At 44.3% G+C, this 13657-nt stretch overlaps 2 pseudogenes across 1 annotated transcript in view; one reads left to right on the top strand and one right to left on the bottom strand.

Moving 5' to 3' along the window:
* The window catches only part of LOC149327333 (uncharacterized), an 82856-nt pseudogene extending 82279 nt beyond the window's left edge, over positions 1–577 (bottom strand). Inside the window, exon 1 of the transcript XR_016286543.1 lies at positions 550–577. The product of XR_016286543.1 is annotated as an uncharacterized LOC149327333 (transcript). The remainder of the gene's footprint in view (positions 1–549) is intronic.
* A 1317-nt stretch (positions 578–1894) lies between these two features.
* On the top strand, positions 1895–13438 carry LOC149327332 (uncharacterized; annotated as a pseudogene).
* Positions 13439–13657: the final 219 nt, after the last annotated feature.

Raw genomic sequence — 13657 nt, 5'->3', positions numbered from 1 at the left:
AACATCAAAAGCCGCTAAGATAGTTAGCGGTAACCAAAAACCACTGAAAAATCTGCTTCCTACAATGCACTGCGTCTCTTGCTAACCAGTGTGAAAGTCTACTAGATTTGCAAAGAACAAAAATGAAGCGGCCACTTCTTTACAGCTAGAACAATTCCATGAACAGCACGTCCTTTAAAAAGCTGTAGACCAGTTATTTTAAGATGTCGGTGCCCGCACGGCACCTGCTCTTGACAGCAGATGAGATGCAACCTGTCGGATTTCCAAGCTTGCCTGACATTGGACTTCACAAGCACGAGCGAATCATACTTTATTTTCTCGGTTGCTGGCTTCACAAAGTAAATACACTCTGCCTACACCGTTGAGCGTGATTACTGTCGCTGTCCCAGTTAAACACTACAAGCTTTTCCTCGTCTTTCTTGTACTGCACAACAACCGACGTAACACGTAAATAAACATTGGGCAATTTGCAACATTACCAATTTGTGTTTAAACGTAGTGAAGTTCACTTCGTTAAGACTGGTCGAGAAGACGAATACAGGTGCTCACATGAGTTGCCACCAAAGACTCCAATCATTTTGCCTGTACCTAAGAAGGCAGGATCGAGGATCAGCTTACCCATTGCTCAACGGAATATTCCCGATTGGCCGCACTCTGCTTTGGTACCCGTGGCATCTTTATCGATCGTACCGCGCCGCTTGTACAAAAACACACTAAACCTCAGTTTCATCGGGCACTTGATGTCCAAGACCTAAAGCAGCAAAAATCGCAATTTTACTGAAATTCATGTCAGAGCTATGACCCACGCTACAATACCATGCTGAAAACACGTTGCATTGTTGTGATATTAGACGCACGCACATGGGCCACGCATGCATCTATGGCTATGGCTCTAGTTGGCTTAGAGTAAAATGTACGGCTATTTTGGTCGGTTTTCATAGATCCGACGCTGCACTCTAATAATAATAAAAAGTAATTTGACAAATTTTTTCCAACGTCACTAGAACTATAATAATACACTACACAAGAACGTTGATACTGCTAGTATATTTCTAGGCACTATAATACTGCCATGGATACTGGCCCTGTTGGATATGAGGAACTGAGACTTCTGATTGGTTGACTCAAAATTAAATTTCACTGCAATGTGATGCAATTACGCTTAAAAAAAGTTGTTACAGTATTTTTTTATTATTATTGGAATGCAGCGTCGAATCTCTGAAACCCGACCAAAATAGCCGCAAACTTTTCTCTAAGCCAATCAGAGCCATAGCCATAGATGCATGCGTGGCCTATGTGTATAAATATTCTAGTTCACTGCATAGAGTTTCTTACTACTACGTAAGAAACTCTATGAGTTCACTGTAACTGCTGTAACCCATGTGCGTGCGACAGCAGCTGGCACATGGCTGGCGCAAGGTAGACTTCTCCGGCGTTGCTCTTCCGTGTGCTTTTCTTTTGCCTTTAGTGACCTTTACCTCCCGATTCTAGGCCGATCCCCCGAAACTGTAACATGGGTATGTGCCATCTTTTGAAAGGCTAACAACAACAACAACAACGACAGCTACCACAACAATACAACGTGTTTTTAGCATGGGATCATAGCGTGGATCAGGAGTGCGCTTGTTGAACAGGATTGAGGTAAGCTCCTCCACGCGCTCTGCAGAGTGTGAAATCATAGATCATCATGTGTCTTGCAGACCTTGCATGTGTTGGTGTTATGTATTTCGGGGTAGATCCTATTGCAGCTGGTTCAGGCACGTGTTTGCCTCCAGATGACTGCCTGAGCTCTGCATAGTTTGTTGCCAGGTGGAGGGAAGGTCCGGCGGGCCAGGTAAAAGGCTTTGGTTAAGTCATTGAAGCTCGTCAGCCGGTCCCCCTCCCTGTCTTCACCATGGCCCTCTCATACACGGTTTGCGAGACCTCGCGCAACGGAGTGAGCGACCTCGTTGAAGTTGGATGGATGTATGGATTGATGGATGAGGCTGAACCCTTTAAATCGGGCGGTGGCTCAAGCCACCTGTAATATGATTCGTGAAATTTCAGTTTTCTTGGTTTTAGCCAGCAATCAGATAACCTTCGCTCGGTTACTTCTACCCTATTGCAATCTATTTTTCTTTCGCTGTTCTTAAACCCCGATGCTTTGAATAAAGCAGCCGTGCTGCATTCAACTATGGGGTGAAGCCCTTTACAGAACACTGTCAAGTGTTCAGCCGTTTCCTCCTCCTCTCCACATGCACCGCATAACGTGTCCATCCCGTGGTACCTGACTGAGGTGCGGAGAGACGTACCCCATTCGTGCAGGGAACCAAACTAGCTCGACCTTGTTGTCCGGCGAACCTGTCTGTTTCTTGAATATTCTGCAGGCTTCCACGGATATTCTCCCCTTGGCGTAATTCTTAATGGCTATGCGTGAGTCGCTGACGGCGACCCAGCAGTCGTGATTAGATATGGCGAGTGCAGTGGGTAATTCCTCGGCCACTTCGGCGTGTCGTGTCAGGTCTTTGTCCAAGAAAACTTTTTCTGAGTATCATCAAAAGGCTCCCGTCTGCAGCATGTATGCGGAAGTGGCAATTGGGGTTGCCGTGGACTGCCCTGGCTTGTCAATGACTGCATGTGTGCAAGGCACGGTTCTGATTTGTGGTGCCCAATCTTCCGCACTGGGCTAGTGAAATGGGCGTGTGAAATGCGATTTCGTTTTCATTGTATTTTCAATATTGCAAGTGGAATAACTTCTGTTTGCATGCTCTGATTTCACCAGTTATACCCGCACCGATATTTGAACAGCAACAGGAAACCTTCTAACCGGATACTACAATTTCCTCCAAGAACTTCTGGATAGCGCTTCTTTCCAGTGAAGTTCTACAGTTTTCAGAAAGGCATGCATTGCAAATTGGCTGACAGGTTGGCTGCGTACGCATTCTTCCACGAACGTTTCCTTGACCAAAGACAGCGGACTACGGGAGAATAATTGGGCACAGTGTTAGCCCCTCCTATGCTGACACAGATGTGCGCGTGGTCTCTGCACGCAGAGGCCTCTAGTGAAAGTACTGCTCTGGTTTCTCAAGCTTACCTCAGACAGAAATTACGTACAGCACAGACAACATACTGCACGCTAGGCATGTCCACAGATTGGTCATGCATGGTTGTTCTGTCTAGATTAGGCTGGCCGCCCTTAACTATGCCCTAAAGTAAGCCCAATTCTCTCCTGTCTGGTTTAATGAGAAAAGTTGATAATGAGGTTCATACAAAGTGTGCCGCCACGGTGGCTCAGTGGTTATGGTGCTTGGCTGCTGACCCAAAAGACGCGGCTTCGATCCTGGCCGCGGTGGTTGAATTTCTTTGGAGGAGAAATTCTGGAGGCCTGTGTAGTGTGTGATGTCAATGCACGTTAAGGAACCCCAGGTGGTCGAAATTTCCGGAGCCCTCCACTACGGCGTCTCTCATAGTCTTAGTTGCTTTGGGACGTTAAACCCTCTAAAACGAAACCAAACCATACAACGTGTTTTTTGGCTAAGTATACAATGAATCCTATCATTTTCACACGACAAGAACTTCCAAGCGATCTAGTGTAATCACTATTTTCCATTCAACACCTATCCACACCAACTGTTCATTTGCCAATATCATACCGGAAGCCATATTCTGTTTGCAGGTGTGCAGGTATGGAGTTGCACATGGCATTCCATAGTTCATGGGGCCACTCTATATCCTGGTACCAGGAAAAAAATATTCGTAAATGTCGACAGCACAGAGTCGAGAGTTTTCTCTTCGCGTGTGAACAGTCTCTTTTGCCACAACTTACTTCGTCGATCTGGCCTCTCCCAGTGAAGTTCTAAAAACCAAACCTCCTCTGAATCTACATTCCTTCAAAACTTGCAAAGCCGCAGACTCTATTACTCTGGAAAGCACTGAAAGATGGTGGTGTTTCATCCTTGAGTTGTGGCCATGGATAATTGCCATTTGAGCATTCGTGTAACCCTATGTCTAAGCCGTTGCTTACAAAAATGTGCACTGATCCATGTTCCTGCACAACACGTCACTTGAAAGTAATGGCAATTTAGTAATAATTTAGAACATATAGGATATTAACACAATGGAAAGAGCCCATGAAAGGACTGAGATAATTAACAAGCTGAAAGAAGACAATTAATGCACCGAGCAGCTCCTACATGATGAAAAAGACATTACTGCACCAAGCTCATCATCATCCTAATCAGCCTGACTGCGCCCACTGCAGGGCAAAGGCCTGTCTCTCCAATCAACTCTGTCCTTCGCCAGTTGCGGCCACTGTATTCCCGCAAATTTCTTAATCTTATCCGCTCACCTAACTTTCTGCTGCCCCCCAGTACACTTACCTTCTCTTGGTGTCCAGTCTGTAACCATCAGTGACCGCCGGTTACCATGCCTTTGCATTACATGCCCTGCCCAGGCCCTATTCTTCCTCTTGATTTCAACTAGGATACCATTAACTCGCGTTTCTTCCCTCACCCACTCCGCCCTCTCCCGATCTCTTAATGTTGCACCTATCATTTTCCTTTCCATAGCTCGTTGCATTGTCCTTAACTTAAGCTGAACCCTCTTTGTTAGCCTCCACGTCTCTGCCCCATAGGTGAGTACCGGTAGGATACAGCTGTTATATACTTTTCTCTTCAGGGATATTGGTAAGCTACCATTCATGATCTGAGAGAACCTGCCACATGCGCTCCACCCCATTCTTATTCTTCTAGTTACTTCCCTCTCATGATCCGGATCAGTGGCCACTGCTTACCCTAAATAGACATATTCCCTTACCACTTCCAGCACCTCATTACCAATTTGCGAACTGCTGATCCTGTGTGAGACTTAAATATTACTTTGGTTTTCTGCATGTTAATTTTTAGACCTACCGTTCTGCTCTGCCTGTCCAAGTCATTGATCGTGAGTTGCATTTCATATCCTTGAGTGACTTTGCAAGGTAATGTCATGAGCGAATCGCAAATTACTTAAGTATTCTCCATTAACTCTTGTCCTCAACTGTTCCCATTTCAGGCCCTGGATTACCTCCTGTAAACAGGCAGTGAATAGCATTGGCGAGATCGTGTCTCCCTGCCTGACACCTTTCCTTATTGGACTTTATGGAGGACTATGGTAGCTGTAAAATCGTTATATATTTTCGAGAAACACTCTTCTGCACCCTGATTCCACAATACCTGCATGACTGCTGAGGTTTCTACTGAGTCGAATGCTTTCTCGTAATCAATGAACGGTATATATATAGGGGCTGGTTATATTCTATGCATTTCCTGATTGGTAGTGTCAATGTGGTCTATTGTCGAGTATCCTTTACGAAAGCCTGCCTGATCATTTGGTTGATTGAGGCCAAAGGTTGTCCTGACTCTATTAGCGATTACCTTAGTAAATACGTTGTAGGCAACGGACAGTTGGCTGATCGCTCTGTAATTCTTGAAGTCCTTGACGTCTCCTTTCTTATGAATTAAGATAATGTTAGCGTTCTTCCAAGCTTCTGGTACTCTCGAGGTCACAAGGCCATGCGTATACAGGGTGGCTAGTTTTTCTAGCACAATCTCTCCTCCATCCTTCAACAAATCTGCTTTTACCTGATCCTCACCAGTTGCTTTCCCCCTTTTGCATTGCTCCTAAGGCTTTCTTTATTTCCTCCTTCGTTACTCGCGGGATGTCCCATTGCTGTGCACTACTGCCTCTCTCTCAATAGCCTCCTGATAACATTGACTACTGTATAGACTTGTGTAAAACTCTTCGGCTGCTTTAATTATCTAATCTATATTTGTAATGACTTTGCCTTCTTTGTCTCTTAATGTATACAACTGATTTTTGCCTATGGCTAGCTTCCTGTTTGCTGCCTTTAGGCTACATCTGCTAATTCGTGCATGCTTCATTCTCCCCGCATTAAACTTCCTTATGTCGGTTACTTTGCGTTCATTGTTTAGCTTTGATAGCTGTACCAGTTCTATTCTGTCTGTGTGCTTACAGGATTTCATGCTTTGGCGTTTGTTGATCAGATCTTTCATCTTCTGAGAGAGCTTGCCGGTATCCTGTCTAACCGTTCTGCTGCCTACTTCTACTGTGTACTCTGTGATGATAGCTATCAGATGGTCGTTCATTGTTCCAACATTACGGTCGTCTTCTTCAGTTAAAGTGGAAAATCAGTTCTGCAGCGACATTCTAAATTCTTCTACCTTCCTTCTTAATGCTAACTCGTTAATAGCCTTTCGCTTCACCAGTTTCCTCCGTTCCCTCTTCAAATCTAAGCTAATACGAGACCTTACCATTCTGTGGTCGCTGCAACGGACCTTACCGAGGACATCCACATCCTCTATGATGCCAGGGTGAGCGCACAGTATGAAATCTATTTCATTTTTAGTCTCACCATTGGGGCTCTTCCACGTCCACTCCCTGTTTGGTCGTTTGTGAAGAAGGTATTCATGATCCGTAAATTATTTATATCTACAAACTCTACTAACTGCTCACTGCTATTCCTGGAGCCTATGCCACCGTCGCCCACTAACTTTTCTCTAGCCAGCTTCTTGCCTACCTTCGCACTGAAGTCGCCCATCAGTACAGTGTGCTGTGATTTTACTGTGGTCATTGCCGATTCCACATCCTCATAGAAGCTTTCAGCGATCTGGTCATCATGGCTCGATGTGGGCGCGTAGGCCTGAACCACCTTCAGCTTGTACCTCTTATTAAGCCTAATTACGATAGCTGCCACCCTCTCGTTAATACTATAAAACTCCTCTATGTGCCAGCTATATCCTGATTGATGAGGAATCCCACACCTAGTTCTCGCCTATCTGCTAATCCACGATAACCCAGTATGTGCCCGCCCCTTAGTACTGTATACGCATTATCTGTCCTTGTAACCTCATTAAGCCGTATGACATCCAAATCAATACCCGCTAATTCCTCAAGCAACACTGCTAAGCTAGCCTCACTGGACAAGGTTCTAGCGTTAAAAGTTGCCAGGTTCAGTTTCCAATGGCGGCCTGTCCAGAGCCAGTGATTCTTAGCACCCACCACTGCGTCACAGGTCTGACCGCCGCCTTGTGGTCAGTTGCTCTGCAGCTGCTGGGGACTGAGGGCCGAGGTTTAATTGGTTTGCTCATAGAAGGTTGTGGCCAAGTACTACACCCGGGTGGCCAAATCCTGTTCTGGTGACGGAAGTGCGTGTTGAGTTCTGGGCACCGAGACCAGGCCGCGCCCCAGGCTTGGTTATGCAGTTACAGATAGACAGATTTTGAGGGTGCGAATTGGACTCCAACAATCGTTGCACCCATACACTGTTTTGAAATTACGGACTCCTCTACCAGCCTTGAGTATCTCATTCGGAAGAGAGAGACCGATGCTGGACTCAGTTTCTTTTAAGGCAGCTTTTCCGATACAAACTGCTGCCTGCCTAAATTTCCTTGCAAGATTGTAAAATGTAGTGATTGGAATCTGTGAATATATGGTTGCAGGTGTAAATGCAAGGAAGTTTTTATGCACAGAAAATTTCGGGTCATTTTGACAACACAGCTCACCACTTCTGTGGGAATACATTCTTTTCCACATAGTAATAGACTTTGCAGCCAAAAAGAAAGCCACTTCTTTTTGTTTTCAAACCAAGAACACTAACTCTTCATTCCTTAAGTCATTATGCAACTGTGTGCAAAACATCATGGTGTTCTCATTGACATGCGCCGAAATATCATGAAAATTTTTTTTCATTTTATTCCGTTTTATTCTATCCGAGCTGACTGGGCGATCTATGCATTAAGGCAGACGTCTGTGTTGTGAATGTTATTAAAAAGAAAAGGGAAATAAATTGGCACTTTCACTGATGTGTGTACATTTAAAATTGCGATGCTTTGTTTCTAGGTGGACGTACCTCAGCCATGTGGCCGAATAAAAGAACAAATTGAAATCGGCCAAGATCAGCCCATTACAAGGAACTGAAGCAGCAGTATCTGAGAAGAGGATTTATGTCTCCATTGTTGCCAGTACTTGCCACATGACATCGAAGGCTTCAGCGAAACTGTGGACAAGAGGTGTTCTGTTGAGCGCATAGCACTATTGGTGAAGAAGGGATCACAACCATGTCAGATGCCAAAAATTTTCTTCCCTATCGTGTGCAAGATATGCTTTTTCCGAGTGATGAAAAACCAGACAGCAGCAGCAGGGCATTTTTCCCTGCTCCTGAAGACATCAGCAACCGCATCCAAGCTGCTCTCAGAAGAGATCGGTTCAGCACTGTTGATCAGACAAATGCACTTAACCTGATCAAAAAAATCCAGTCTGAACAGCCTGAAAGTTCAGTAGTGTACCGGTTAATGCAGCAAGCACGAACTGAAACTGCAGCACATCTGATGACATGGAAGAGAATGTTGCCAGTGAGTGTGAGGAGACATTGCTTTTTTGTTTCCTGTCGAAGTTTATGAAAAACATGCTTGGAAAGTATGGCACTGCAGTCATTTGTTTAGATTCGACCCATAAGACCAGTGACTATGCACTGCCACTTTTTCTGCTTGTAGTGAAAACATCATTAGGCTATGCAACTGCTGGTGTGTTCATTGTGCAGTTCGAAAGTGCTTGTCGTGTAGCTGAAGCTTTAAATGTTTTCCAAAAATGGTGCGAAAATCTATCTCCAGAATACTGGATGGTGGACTACAGTCTGGCAGAGATGGGTGCCATCCGCCAAGTGTTCCCCGAAAGTCAAATATCCATCTGCGATTTCCACAGGGGCCAGGCATGGCAGAGATGGCTCCGCAGTAAAGAAAATGGTGTGTCACACCCCGATGATGCCCTTAACCTTATGAAGCGCTTAGCGAACGCTTCTAATACAGATGAATTTGAGAGCTCACTGGAAGCTCTCCTGGCTTCAGAGCACTGGAGAAATGAAAAGCTCCAAACTTATTTTCAAACAGTGTGGCTCTCTGTGAAAGAGCTGTGGGTTCTGTACTACCGGCTTGGATTTGATGTTGTGCTTACCACAAACAACGGGATCGAGGCTCAGAACAGAGTACTCAAGGCACATTATGTGAAGAGAGCAAGTGGGAAGTGATCCCTTACCTCCCTTATCACAGCCCTTGTTTACGCATACTTGCCAGATGGTGAGAAAAAATTGATAGAGTCACAGATGAGGCAGTCAGCGCTATACAGATAGTACAATGAAAATGTCCCTGCATACCTTGCTGGACGCCCTCGCAACTTCATTAAGCACATGTTGAGGAGGCTTGTAAATGCAGAGGAATATACCCGTGCTGATGTAGCTGAGCTGCCCATCAATGGGACATTTTCCGTTCGCTCTGAGAGGACAGATTCATCTTACATTGTTAACTTTCACAAGCCCTCATGCACATGCCCTGATTTTTGCAAGCACAAGTGCCCCTGCAAACATTTCTGTGCAGTTTTTAAAATTGTTGAAGGAAGGACTTTCCCCTCACTGCCTCATGAATATCTTAATGGGCCACACATAACACTGGACACACATAACAGACAGAAACAGCTAGCTTCAGTGATGCCAGTACACAAGAAGCCAGCGTTGCGGACCTGACCTCGCCTGAGCCATTACTTACACACAGAATGCCTTCGGCACTGCACAGAAGTGTTCTTGAAAAGTGGGAGAAATGAAATTCGATTCTCTTCCGATGCCGCAGCAACGAAGTGCTGTCGGAAGTTAGTGAACTGCTCGACAGTGCTTTTGCTAGGCTAGCAAGCTGTGTGACAGGATGTTCTGGTGTCCACGTTCGTAGCTCACCAACAAAGGGGTGCTCTTCCTTGAAACCCCTCCCAAAACGAAGGCGCCTGCAGCATGACTGACATTTTAGCCTACTGGCTTAGGGTGATAGATGTGCACTCCATCTCCCACACCAAAGAAATAATACAGCCAGGGGGTTGTTTCGGCGACAGAACACCCCGCCCCGAAATTCTCTGAGCGCTGCATCCCCTCTCAACTCCTCCTTTCGGTCTTTTTTTTTTGCCCATGCTATTTACACACTGCATCAATATAGTAAAATGAAAAAACGAAAAGAACAAGAGTGTCAGTTTATTCTCGAAAAGATTGATGTTTCCATGGCTCTATAACCAGAAGCGGAAATTATTGCAGAAGAGTCACTCTCCTTCACCATCGAGCGACATACATATGGCACTGCTTTTAATTATAGGCACAGCTCATCCAATTAAATATGCATTTTCGCGTCAGTGTGCCGCGATGGCTCAGTGGCTACGGCGCTTGGCTGCTGACCCAAAAGATGCGGGTTCGATCCCGGCTGCGACGGTCGAATTTCGATGAAGGCGAAATCTAGAGGCCCGTGTACTGTGCGATGTCAGTGCACGTTAAAGAACCCCAGGTGGTCGAAATTTCCGGAGCCCTCCACTACGGCGTCCCTCATAGCCTGAGTTGCTTCGGGACGTTAAACCCCAGTACATCAATACATCAATTTTCGCATCAGCCTACTTTTTCACCCTTTGCATTGTGCTCAGATCTTCATAAACAATCACGAAAATAAAAAGTGCTTTTTTTAAACCGCCTCTGCAGCCGGGCACAGGTTCACATGCATGGGTAGAAGTTTTGACAAATGCTATTTGTTTGCAGTTGCCAACTTTGTTGTAGAGCAGAAGCTTTTGTGTTGTTGTATATTATGTGAAGTTATACAACAAATACAAATATACAAGTTAACAACATCTTACTTGAAATCAAGAGGAAGGTATGTGCATGGCATGTAATGCGCAGGCAAGATAACCGCTGGTCCCTAAGGGTAACGGAGTGGATTCTAAGAGAAGGCAAGTGTAGCGGGGGGTGGCAGAAAGTTAGGTGGGCGGATGAGATTAAGAAGTCTGCGGGGATACGGTGGCCACAACTGGCGAAGGACAGGGTTAATTGGAGAAGAGACATGGGAGAGGCCTTTGCCCTGCAGTGGGCGTAGTATGGCTGATGATGATGATGATGTGAAAATATTCTAAATAGCCACGATTTATCATACGAGTTTTGTGTGTGTGTGAGAGAGAGAAAAGAACTGTTCTTTATGAATCAAGTCCTCAGAGTCCTGCGTGAACTCGTATTTTTATGTATATGTTTATATTACAGTTAACGAAACCACTAACCCTTCGGCTTTATTAAAGCGGAAAAATGAGCAAAATATTGTTTGGGTGCAGGCTTTCTTTTTTATTTCTTTACTTGTGCTGTATAACACCCCTTGAAAATTATTTCTGTCTACGCCACTGTAATACAGTGCTGGAAAACTTTAGCATCAAGTACCATTTCTGAAAAAACTTTTTTGTGCTGTATTCTTGGTTGTTGTTGTATTGTACATCTGATGTAATGTTATGTTTATTGGCATTAAAAGTTGTCTGAGTTAGCATAATTCCTTGTATAGAATCTATGATCTATTCAGGTTAAGAGTTAATACTATTCTGTGCTTGATAGACTATCAACAGGTGCAGACTACGCATTATTCTTGTTTTGAAAAGTGCCCATAGCATGTTCTGCCCTACTGTCCAACATGATTCTCATTATAATACAGCTTTTTTCTATGGGCAAACTTTCACCATACAATTCTGTCACAACTGCACAGCTGACTGGTTTTTATGTTTGCTTAGTGGCACTAGTTGGAATCTTGATTTTGTAGAATAGTGTTTCGCTGACTTGTTTTTGAAGTGAAAATAACAGATGTGGGCAATCATAGGCAGCTGACTTCAACATTGTATGTACTGCTGGGAGCTTTGTGCCACAGTAGGGAATACAGTGAAGCATATGTGCGTAGTAACAGTCGTGGTGCCTCTAAAAAGAGGCATGTTTGCCACAATATGTGCACTTGTGGGGACAAATGCAATTAACATATTCCTATAGCTGGGTCCAATGGAATGTGTACCAGGCACAGACTTAGTAAACTTAGTAAAAATACGCGTACAGACTGTAGTCCATAAATCATGGCACATTGTCACGCACTTGCTGTGCGTGTTGTGCACCTCTGCTTGCTTTTAATGTTTGTAATGTTTTTGTGTGACTGTGTTTTTATGTACTATTGCACTCGATATGACTTGCACTGTGTCTGTACTGAACAAACCAAAGTCCCCCTTGATACCAAATCTATGTACAGTCTTTGTTAAAAGTAACCAGGCTGCATGATTTGCTTCTAGCTCGTACAGTGGAGCCCTTACAGCTTCCCTGGAGCTGAAATGGTCATTAAAGGTAAGGACTGAGGACCTTCTTACCTTCCAGCAACTTTTGATTTTTGGGAAAGTCACAAAGGCTCTACTATACAAGCTAGAAGCAAACCATTCAGCCTGGTTACTTTTGAGAAAGACTGTACCTTTAAGTCGTATCCTACTATAGTAAATATCCAACAGAAAGTAAAAAACAGCAGAGGGCCATGAACACTGCTTTGGGAGAATCCCAAAATCACATGAGCGACTAAATATAGGCAAAATTGAAGTGAACATACTGAAAGAAATGTGAGAGAAAATAAAAATATCCACTCAAAGGGGCCCAGAAACACAATCTTAGTTAACTGTTTTGCCTGTTGATTGCATACAGTGAGTTATAATGGTGCTATTAGCGTCGGTAATACCGCGTACATTCCGTTTTTTAATATTTTAATGTCCTCCCAAAAACAGCTTCATGGCTCTGATGGTGTCGCCACACAGTGGCGGGTTTTCAGCAGCGGATATGACATCACCCGGCGCGAGCTTGATGACCGGACAAACAGTAAATATACTGCAAATTGTGTGAATAAATAGAGACCCATTTTGTCACCTGTCTGCGTTTTATATTAGATCAACAAAAACAACTTGCTTGTCTTAGATAAAAGCCCTACAAAGCAAGTAAAATAAAAATACACCACCAGGGGCGCTCTGGCATGGAAACAACGCTGCCAGTCTCACAGAGAGCAGGCAACCATGGAGTGCAAACTTCCGCTACGTGCTCTGGCTGGCTGTTTTGATTGGTTGCGCCAGGTGCCGTCATTGGGAGAGCGAAATAGGAGTGGGAAGCCCCGCCAAAATCGAGTTGAGGGCAGCGTTTTGTTTGCTTGTATTTTGAAATTTCTTCACTGAATAGCTCCCGTTCCTGTGCATCGATTCCTGTAATTCTTTTTAAGTCAGCCTCTGTGTGACATAAAGAACCCACCTGAAGTATAGCCGGTATTCCCCCAGGCAGTGTTTCGCAGCCCCTTTAAAACAAAGCACCCAACTTTGCCACACATTCATTAATGTCACTTATTTTTATTGTCCAGTAATTGCAGAAGTTTTCAACTTGGCTGGTTTGCACATGCTTTGTGAATTGAGATCCTACCACATATTGTGAGTTGCAGCTCATACTGAGTGCAGTATAGTACATGCAGCAGAGATATGTTCATGCCTGTATACTATGTGACAATGTCTCCAAAGGGCTGCATTTTGTATGTGCACATTGAACGGAATATACGAAGTTGAAATTTCAGACTTACTTCCTAGTGTTTTCAGTGTAGTCTGACCATTTGCAAGGAAACAACAATGCATCTCAGCTTACTTTTTTCTTAGATATGGTCATAGAAAAGTTGGAAGGTTGCACACAAAGGATATGTCACTCCCAACAAGGAAAATTTGTAACAGTATTGATGGTAAGCAGGTGTCAATAAAATATTGCCTTCTTGAAAGCTCCTGTTAGACAGGTAAATGA

This window comes from Amblyomma mixtum, chromosome 10, assembly GCF_055824585.1.
Source record: "Amblyomma mixtum isolate Tamu chromosome 10, ASM5582458v1, whole genome shotgun sequence".
Lineage (NCBI taxonomy): Eukaryota > Metazoa > Arthropoda > Arachnida > Ixodida > Ixodidae > Amblyomma > Amblyomma mixtum.
Note: the sequence above shows the minus strand (reverse complement) of the source record. Positions and strands in the feature narration are given on the sequence as shown.